Below are 9,700 nucleotides of genomic sequence, written 5' to 3' on the forward strand. Positions count from 1 at the left end.
TTGTGTTGTGGGAAAGGTCAGGAGAAATATATTTATTAGATGATTTAACTTGACCCCCGTTCTGTGTGCCTTCCCCCTACCCCCACCCACCCCCCTCACAAGTAAGCATTAATGGAGGTTGTCGGCTGTAACTTCGCTATTGCATTTTATAGAGAGAGGACTCGGGTCAGGGAGGTTGGGCGAAGGAAGTGAAGTATGTAAATGAGGGGAAAAAAAAAAAAACATTGGGAAGTGAGAAACCCCTAGCAGAGTACAGCCATGTCGATTGAGTTTTTTTTTTCTTTCTTTTTTGTCGACGTTGAGTCCCCCCCCCCCACCTGGCCAAGGTTGTCTGGAAGTACATATACCAAAGGGTTTTTTTCCCCTTCCCTTACACGGGAGGTAGCCATGTCTGGAAGTATATACTTAAAATATTTACTACTTTCCGCAAGTGTAGCCTTGCCCCCTTTTCACGTAATTTATGGGAAAGGGGTTCGTCAATATTTTGATCGTACATTTAGAGTTGTTATTACTGCCATGATATACATATCTGCAACATGATAAGTGAAACTGAATAGATTTCGTTGTTACTATTGTCATTATTATCATTATAATTGTCACGTAATTCTATTACTTTCTATGAATATAATTTCAAGTCACATTGTACATTTGTTTTCTGTATTATGGCTGAAAATGTTGTTCTTACATTGCTCATACATTTCACTTGAGAAAGGAACTATGTCTTATTGTCGACATATAATCCAGATCCGTGTTATATGGAAACGTTCCTTTAGTCTAATAATCATATATAGCAGTCACGGAGCCTCGAACCCGGAACCTCAAGAGCAGACTACTGATATTGAGGTTCCGGGTTCGAGGCTCGACGACGGCATTTTTTTTTTCTTTTTATTTGAAAGATCACCGCAGCTGATTCGTACTATCGGCTGTCGTTGAATATCAAATGGGTTTCCATGCACAACTCTTTTGAAGGGGAAAAATCTTTGACAACAAGCGAGCTTATGACGTATGCAATGATGAATGAATAGTTCTTGTAACGAAATTACTTTGCAAATCTATTCATTGAAGTAAATGAGCTCCATAGACGAATGATGCAGGATACAAACACAACCAATCTTTTCCAACACGAAAGGGCTAACGCATTCAAACGCAAATGAAAATTCTGTTCGTATTGAATCAGGTAATATCGGATTCTTTGCACAAATGGATGCATTCATCCAGGAGTTAAAAAAAAATGTCATGAATTCAAGCACCAGGTTACAGCACCTTTTGCTTGCTAAACAAATTAAGGAAATGGAAAATTTGTATCGAATGAGGAACAAACCGTTTCATGATGCTGCACTACGAAACACCTGGAACTTCCGTTTTCTTTGACTTATCTCACGACACCCTTTCAGATCGTTGCCACAATGCTCCACTGGAAATATTTTGGGATATTTTACGGGACAGAAGTTCAGGTGTCATGCTGTGGCAATGAACGTGCTGATGCCATTCAGCATTACTTATCTCAGTGAAGTAAGTTTTTCTGCTAAACCTCCTCTCGAGAGGATATACAGATCTAAACTGAAAATTGAAGATGACACGTGTGTTATCAATGATCTTCCTAAGGAGACATTGGTAAACATTAATAGATCTCGCATTAAATCTAAGTAAAACACACACACACACACATATATATATATACATATATATATATATATATACACACATATATATATATTCTTCAAATGCACACACATATCTCTCAGACAAGAAAATTCTTGACCAATCTTGTTTTACACACTAATTTCTATGATTTCTTAAAGCATTTCTATAAAACCACTAACTTTTTCTCGTTACTGCAAAAACAAGGCAACAGGATCATTTGGGTAAAATTTTAACTATTACTCTCTCCACATATCCTAATAGCTTAATCTGAAGCGTCCGTTTCGCATTTACTTTGTTCTGAGATCGAGTCCCCAATGCGCATAATGGGACAAAGATGACGGCTTCGGCCGCAGCTACGCGCCTTCTGGCGTAGGCTCCTCGCAAGCCCTTGGAGATGAATAGGAATGATAGGTTTTGTATTTTAAGGGGAAAGTCTGTTTTTACTGACTTCACGTGTTCATCCGTGTGGATTCGAACCCCTCTAGTGATCTCCCTCGCCCGGTCAGGAATAGAACCTATTAGACAGATTAAAAATAAACAAATAAATAAATAAATAAATAAATAGAATAAATGAATGAATAATGAAAAATAAACAAATAATAAAAATATGAACAAGATAAATAATTAGAAAAACAAATAAAACAAAACAAAATAAAGATACTTCTCTCTTGTCAGCTAACATATGGCGGGTGCATCATGCAAATACGTTTAGTGATCAACGTCATACAAGAATAAAAAAAATCATAATACTTTATCATACATTATACTTCATAAATAAACAAGTATTACAAATTTGAGAGGATTACATCATAATACTGCTACGTACCGGACCGTCTCGGGTACCTATACACAGAACGCGGGTGGACAGAGGTGAAATTAAGAAGAAATCTACCGCATGAGGGGAAAAAGGAAAGGAAGGCGACATAAGAAATAAAGATGGAAGGAGAAAGGGAATGATTAAAAACAGGTTAAAAATGAAAGAGGGGAGAGAGAGGGAAGAATGGTTGGGTTGACAAGAAATAAATGCAAAGAGGAAGAGAAAGAAGAGAGGAAGACGGGAGGAAAGATATAAATTTAGGGGGAGTGAGGGGTCATACCGAATTGTGTTGTAGATGTTTTACATGAACTCGTGATTGAAATGTGAATTTCCTTTTTTTTATTATCTTATTTCCAGGTAGGGGAAGCAATGAATACTCAGGCATAGGAGGAGGAAGAAAGAAAAGGTGTATGTGAGAGGAATCTTTAAAGATTTCTACGAAGACGTCTCTGAAGAAGTCTTCAAAGAAATCTACGAAGATGTCTCCAAATACAAATTCTTCAAAGACATCAACGACGAGAAAGAAGAGAACTTCTAAAGATGGGGAAGAAATCTTTCAATATTCCTACAAAGACATCTCTGAAGAAGTCTTCAAAGAAATCTACGAAGACGTCTTCAAAACATCTACTACGAGGAAGAAGGGAAGTCCTGGACGTGGGGAAGAACTTCGTGAAGTTTGAAGTTCTGAGGACGAGAGGTGAGGTGTTACATGGACCAACGAACAGCAACAGATCAATTGGCCCTTACACGACTGTTTCGGTACCTAATCTGTCATTGATATTATTATTATATTATTAGTTATAATTATTATTGCTATTATTATTAGTATTACTATTGCTATTATTATTATTATTGCTATTATTATTAGTATTACTATTGCTATCATTATTATTATTGCTATTATTATTGTTATTATTATTATTATTATTTTCTTGGTCTATTTAGGAGTAAATAATTCAAGTCGGGGACTCCTGGGTCGAGACGTGGAGGAGGAAGAAGAGGAGGGGAAGGGCAGTGAAGAAGAAAATCACTGTGCAACAGTGATCCTTTTTCACGAGCTGAATAAAATCGCCTGACGAAAAAGCAAGGCCGAATGAAAAATGACGGGCAACTCCCCCCTCGCGAGGGGAATGAGAAGAGGAAAAGAAACGGGTGAGGGGGAAGAGGGGAAAGCGTCAGCTGTCTCAAATGGAGCAAGAAAGGGCAGGCAAGCGGTGGATGGAGAGGGGAAAGGTCATTCTGAAAGCAAACGGGAAGGGAAGGAGGAAAGGAAAGGAAGGGGAAGGGAAGGAGGAAAGGAAAGGAAGGGGAAGGGAAGGGGAAAGGAAAGAGGAAGGAAAGGAAAGGAAGGATATGGGGAAAGGGGGGAAAGGAAAGGGCAAGGGGCAGGCCTGGGGGAAAATTGAAAGGGAGGGGAAAGGGAGAAGGAAGGAGAAAGGGGGAAGGAAAGGGCAATGGGGAGGGAATGAGAAATGGAAAGGGAAAAGGAAAGGGAGACGGAAGGAGAAAGTGGGAGGGAAAGGGAAATGGGGCAGAGAAGGGGATAAGGTAAGGGAAAGGTGGAGAGAGTGGGAAGGTAAGGAGAAACGGAGGGAGAGGTAATGGAAATGAGGGGAAATAGTGATGTGAGGGGGGAGAGTGAGGTGAGGGAAAGGTCAAGTGGGGAAGGAAGGTGAGAAAGTTGGAAGGTAGGGGAAGAGGAGGAAGAAGGGAGGGGAGGGGTGTGCGTGCGTATGCGTACATGTGTGCGTGTGCGTGTGTGTGTTGAAGTGGGGAGCATTGCGACGTGAAATGAGACGGATTGGAGAGAATCAAAATATTAATAGTAGCAACAACTCCCCTTGATGAAAATCCCCTTTCCCCCGCCTGCCCTATCTTTACGAAACTCGGCAACAACACCCTCCCCCTTTCGCTACTTTGAGGACACCGCTTCAAAATATAATAAAATCGCCTGACGGCACCCAGAAGAAAGACATGTCAGTTGGACTTCCTTTAGGTTCAGCCCCTTCTGTACCCGAGGGTACTTTTCCCTTCACTCCAATTGTCGCTAATCTATTTAATTCAGCTTCAAAACATCCTTTCGACAATTAAGTGGACGGGGCTGGCCACTTTGTGGCGCCACAGTCCTTTATATAATTTATTCTGTCTAATGACAAATAGTTTTATTCTTCGATCCGTCATAATATTTATCGTACATCATACAAGACAGTTTCGTTCAGTGGCCCTCCCTGTTGATTCTTTTATGGTTAATCGTTATAAGATTTTATTCAATTCGAGGTGCTTCCCTGCAGTCCAGGAACTTTCCTTCGCCTGCCGACGTATCACCAGGGCTTCTGTCCAGCAGCATTAAATCGCAGTGTGAGTGTTGACCAGGCAAGGTGAGCTCAAGAGACAAGACCTTGATGGACATAGAATGAAAGGACGACAGAAAAAATAGATAAATAAATAAAATAAAATAAATAGAAATAAAATAAATCAATAAAGATGAAAAGAATAAAATAAATAAAATAAAATAAATAGAAATAAAATAAATCAATAAAGATTAAAATAATTAAATAGACAAAATAATAATAAATAAATAAATAACGATTCCGATTCCAGTCCCGATACTGGTCTAGACTTCCGATTCCGATTACGAGTTCCGATACCGCTTTAGACTTCAGATTCCGATGAATTGTTAATGAACACGTTCTTTTCGTAGATCGTTTCCCAAACAAACTGCATGACCTGGAAATGACCATGAATTATAATCATTGCAAGAATCGGAATCGGAAGTTTACAGAAGTATCGAGACTCGTATCGGAATCGTTAGAGATTTTGGTATCGTCCCACCACTAGTGGAACAAGTAGGGAAGGGACAGGAAGAGAAGGTCACAGAAGGGAAGTGATAGGAAAGGATAGGAACAAAAGGGAGGAAATGAGAAGGGAAGAGATAGGAAGGGAAGGGATGTGAAGTGGTAGGAAATGATGGAAAGGGAAGTTATAGAAAGGAAACGAAAGAGAAGGGAAGGGAAAGAGGAGCAGAGGAAGTGAACAGAAGCATCGGGAAATGAAGGAAAGGGAAGAGAGAGGAAAAATGGAAATAATGGAAGGGATGGGAAGGGAGAGGATGAGAAGGAAAGGGAAAAGGAGGGAAAGGGATGGGAAGGTAAGAGTAGGGATAGAAGGAATGGGGAAAAATATGGTAAAGGTGGGAATGGAAAGGAAAAGAGGTAAAAGAAAAGAAAGGAAAGGGAAGGTAGGGGGTAGGAAAGGGGAAAGGAGGGGACGGGATGGGGAGAGAAGGAAAGGGGTGAGATGGGGAAGAAGAGAGATGAGATGGGAGGGGAAGGTAAGGGAAGGGGGTAGAAGGAATGAGATAGGAAGATGTAGTAAAAGGGAAGGGGGAGGGAAGGGGAGGAACAGAACAGGGGAGGGGAAGGGCGGGGAGATGGGGAAATGAATGAGAAGGTGGAGGGGAAGGGAAGTGAAGGTAGAGAAGGCAAGTGGAGGAGGAGGTGGAGAGGAAGGGAAGTGGAGTTAAAAGGAATAGGTGGAGTGGAAGTGTAGGGGAGGGAATGGGAAGGGGAGGGGAAATGAGGGGAGATTTTGAAAGGGGAGGGGAAGGCAGAGGGGAAAGGGGGGGTAGGCAAAGAGAAGGGAAGGGAAGGGAGAAAAAAGGGGAGGGGAAGGTGAGACGAGTGGTAGAGGTTGGGAGAGGGGAGGGGAGGGGAGAGTGGAAAAAGGGTAGGGAGGGGATGGGCAGATGAAAAGCTGGGGGAAAGGGAATGGAAGTGACAGCTTGGAAATGAAAGGTTAGGAAAACGAGGGAAATGGAAAAAGGAAGCAAGAGAGGGTACAAGGGGGAGGCTGAAAAGGGAAGGAAGGGTAAGAAGAGGGAATGGTAGAGAGGATGACAGCATCGAAGCCAGGGCATCCAAGAGGGGAATAAAATATAATAATGATAATAATAATAATAATAATAATAATAATAATAATAATAATAATAATAATAAAATAAAGGTATGAGAAAGGAAAGACAAGAACAAATAAGAAATAAAAAAAGAGGAAAGAGAAGACTACCAGATGATGTCTGCAAAAAAAAAAAAAAAAATACGGGACAGAGAGGCAAGGCGAGAGGATGAGGGAAGGGGAGGGGGAAGGGGAAGGACGAAGGAAGGGGAGTGAAAGAAGGGAAGGGGAAGGGAGTGAGACGGGAGGAAAGGATGTGGAGAGAGAAGGGAAGGCTGAGAGGAAGGGAATGAAGGATGAGAGGAGGAAAGTGGAGGGAAGGATGAGGGGAGGGGCGGAAAGGACGAGGAGAGGGGGGGAGGAGAGGGAGGGAAGGAGAGGAACATAGGGAGGGGAGGGGAGGGGGAAATGGACGAGAAGTGAGAGGAAGAAAAGGGAGGGGACGGGAAGGGGAGAGGAGATGAACCGAGAGAGAGAGAGAGAGAGAGAGAGAGAGAGAGAGAGAGAGAGAGAGAGAGAGAGAGAGAGAGAGAGAGAGAGAGAGAGAGAGAGAGAGAGAGAGAGAGAGAGAGGAGAGTGATGCAGAGGTGGGAGGAGGGGAGGAAGTGGGGTGGGGGTGGATGGATTGTGTGACCTTGTTTCACAGGACGTTGGCACCGACTGAGTGCAAATGCACTCACCACTCGCCAGTATCGACGCGGATCCAGATGTAAAACTCACCAAACAGTGCCAGTTTCTGTTGTTCATCATAACTGCCGTCATTCGATTTTGGTCAGTTGGGGAGACAGAGTTCAAAATGAACACGTAGTTCCAATATAAACAGTATGTATTACCTTGCGAACAGCTGGGCATTGTCAGACGTTATATAGTACGCCTGTACAAGTTGTGCAAGGGTGTACAGGTGAACACTGTTACCTCTGGATATGTACACTGGCAGAATAGAGGTGTACAATGATGTACGCGCAAATACCAAACACTTAAATATCAAACACTGAATTGACTGTATTTCTAGAGCATAACGTAAATATTGATCAAATTTTTGTATGAATATCAATAGAAACACACCTGTGCAGTTCGTTATTGGTTGTCAGTAAATATGACATTTTATAACAAGTGCACCCTGAATGTCGTCTTCCTTCTCTATGAACGAACGAAAGGGATTTTGAATTACCAAACCGTCGCTGCTTTCCCACACGAAAGGAAGATGGCTGTCTCTATAACAGATATTTGTCATTCTAATTTCCCTACTACCCTTGTCATCCCTTGTGAGTTTGCTTAAAAATTGACCAAGTCTTCACGATGAAAGACGCGCGGGTTTATGACATAACACGCATTCAAAACGGTAAAAAATATTAGTCAATCCGATGGACCGTTATTACGCAATTGAACCTCACTGTTTGGAAACATATTTAACTTCGTGATATGAGTAAGAAATATTTACATTCTGTCGTTCATCTTAAAGCCTTACAAGAAGAGAAACATAAGCTTTTGTATGTGTATACTTACAATTCAAGTAAATAATATGCTCCTTAGATATAACCACATTTGTGATAATCACCCACTGTTTTCTTCAGGTAACCCAACAGAGAGTTAGACTGACGGGCTTCCAATATCGTCTGCTGCGAAACATTCCGACCCGCCATCTGTTGGGTAAATTCGGAAGTACAATTCATTGAGCAAACCACGGCGAAGCAGCAGCAGCTCGTCTTCCGGCAACGTTGCAGTTTGATGATTCATCTTTTATTGTTCGGCAAATAATGTTGATGTTACATATTCATCCAAACACAAAAGAAGGCCGAGTTCTAATATTTTAGAAGACGAAAATACATCAACATTATACTGGGAAATCGTGCAAGTGTTATGATACAGTTCCTTCATAAACACCCAACTGAAACGGAAATATGCTACAGGGCAGGTTCCAAGACAAAATAGTCTTATATGAAACACGTTACAAATATCGACCATTATTATATAAGTAAGACAATATTTATGAGTAATAAACAAAAAGAGACGGTTTCTTTATTATTCAACATGTGATCGAGAAAAAAAAAATCCGCCCAGCTGAGTTCACGTGCATGCATCATGTCAGCAAACACGCACACGCACAAGTGCGTACATACACACACACGCACGCACACAGTACACACATATGTCTGTCAACGGTCAACTTCACGTCAAAAGAAAGGGTGAATATTTTCAATAGTTGTATCAGTTCCATATTCAGTTCCAAGTGAAGTCTAATACATTGACTGGGAGCCACAATATGACAAAAGACCAAACGTAAATTAAACTGAATTGTTATTCCGTTAGATATTGTTAGAATAAATCACAAGTATACCTAAAAATTGAAATTAGCAAACGTCACTTGTATATAATAAGATAGTAAAGAAAATGCCAGAAACCTACAGCATAACTTAGGGAAGTTATGGAAACAATAATAGGAAATATTCAATCAATCATTCAAATCAGCCATCCTGAGTCCACTGCTGAACAAAGGCCTCCTTCATAGCATTCCATGATTCACACGACCGCGCCAACCTCTGCCTCTCGATCTCGTCTCTCCACCTTCTGTCTGGTCTCCCTCTTCCACGCTTCCTATCTCGCGGCGTCCACTCAGTAACACACTCCATCGCTCATCGTTCGGACTAACTTACCTGCCCAATTCCACTTCCTCTCTTTTATATGAAATATTACTAAGAAAATAACTTTCATAATAACTCCTAACCAGAACGGCTGTTAGGTACAAACGCTCACAAATTACTAGTCTACTAGGATTTCAAAACGAAGTTATTTTAAATCACGACAAAATAAACATCTTGGATCTAGAATATCTGGATTCTTAAAAACATTTTATTATTACTCCACAAGGGAGAATACAATTTAATTTTTCTTTGGAGTCTGACCTGCTATGTTGGCTAGGAATTCGTTGAATAATCGTAAACTTCTTGCTGTTTTTTTATGAATGGAAACCTTGGGTCTCGTTCTAAGGTAATTTCGGTTCATAATATAATCACGTCAATAACATAGATAATAAATTAGAACCTGTTATACATAATAGTACTTATTTATTTGTTTATTTATATTTTTGTGATACCAAGGTTTTGCAAAGGATCACTCGAATCGACTGAGTGTTTAGAAATATTTGGACAATCAAAAACAAATGTATGGATACTGACAAGTGAAATTTAACTGATATAAATGTAAACTTAAATGAACAAATAAAAGAATATAACATCAAGCATGCTTGCAAGCGGTAAAGTGGAGAATGAAAATGATCTCGGTGTAATA

General features: G+C 40.7%; 1 protein-coding gene across 1 annotated transcript in view; it reads right to left on the reverse strand.

Moving 5' to 3' along the window:
* LOC143032751 (phospholipid-transporting ATPase ABCA3-like) overlaps positions 1-8,011 on the reverse strand; it is a 166,921-nt gene extending 158,910 nt beyond the window's left edge. Inside the window, exon 1 of the mRNA XM_076197727.1 lies at positions 7,919-8,011. The gene's annotated coding sequence lies outside the window, so the exon portion shown is untranslated. The remainder of the gene's footprint in view (positions 1-7,918) is intronic.
* Positions 8,012-9,700: the final 1,689 nt, after the last annotated feature.

Source organism: Oratosquilla oratoria, chromosome 14, assembly GCF_046742065.1.
Source record: "Oratosquilla oratoria isolate Oo_2021 chromosome 14, ASM4674206v1, whole genome shotgun sequence".
Lineage (NCBI taxonomy): Eukaryota > Metazoa > Arthropoda > Malacostraca > Stomatopoda > Squillidae > Oratosquilla > Oratosquilla oratoria.